Source organism: Triticum aestivum, unplaced genomic scaffold, assembly GCF_018294505.1.
Source record: "Triticum aestivum cultivar Chinese Spring unplaced genomic scaffold, IWGSC CS RefSeq v2.1 scaffold86002, whole genome shotgun sequence".
Taxonomy (NCBI): Eukaryota; Viridiplantae; Streptophyta; class Magnoliopsida; order Poales; family Poaceae; genus Triticum; species Triticum aestivum.
Window position 1 is genome coordinate 1 of NW_025299835.1, and position 923 is coordinate 923.

General features: G+C 48.8%; 1 non-coding gene across 1 annotated transcript; it reads right to left on the bottom strand.

The window, feature by feature from the left end:
• Positions 1 to 444: 444 nt before the first annotated feature.
• LOC123179226 (5S ribosomal RNA) lies at positions 445 to 563 on the bottom strand. Its single transcript, XR_006490205.1, has one exon. It is a non-coding gene; the product is annotated as a 5S ribosomal RNA (ribosomal RNA).
• Positions 564 to 923: the final 360 nt, after the last annotated feature.

A 923-nucleotide genomic window follows, 5' to 3' on the forward strand; every position in this document is an offset into this window, starting at 1 on the left:
TACTACTCTCGCCCAAGCACGCTTAACTTCAGAGTTCTAATGGGATCCGGTGCTTTAGTGCTGGTATGATCGCATCCGACATGTTTCCCCGTCTTCGTCCCTTATGCTTGCCACTCCCAGGTCCGCTCCAAAGGCGATTCTACATTCTCACTACCATTACAACCGTTCCCTAACAATGGATAATGTCCTATACTACTTACTCTCCCGCTCAATCACGGAGACGAGTTTTCCACGGTTTCCACCCCTCCCTCCATACCGCAGCAACACGAGTTTTTTCCACCCCTTTCAGAACGCGCTCTACGCGCCACAAAGCCGCCCCAAGACGCGCGAGCAATGAGCATCGAGCTTAAACATATCGCAAACGTCAAACATAATATAACGGGATTAATATATATCGCGCACGTGCGACATGTTTGTCACAAGGCGCAAAAAATAATTATAAAAGGAATGCAACACGAGGACTTCCCAGGAGGTCACCCATCCTACTACTACTCTCGCCCAAGCACGCTTAACTTCAGAGTTCTAATGGGATCCGGTGCTTTAGTGCTGGTATGATCGCATCCGACATGTTTCCCCGTCTTCGTCCCTTATGCTTGCCACTCCCAGGTCCGCTCCAAAGACGATTCTACATTCTCACTACCATTACAATCGTTCCCTAACAATGGATAATGTCCTATACTACTTACTCTCCCGCTCAATCACGGAGACGAGTTTTCCACGGTTTCCACCCCTCCCTCCATACCGCAGCAACACGAGTTTTTTCCACCCCTTTCAGAACGCGCTCTTCGCGCCACAAAGCCGCCCCAAGACGCGCGAGCAATGAGCATCGAGCTTAAACATATCGCAAACGTCAAACATAATATAACGGGATTAATATATATCGCGCACGTGCGACATGTTTGTCACAAGGCGCAAAAAATAAT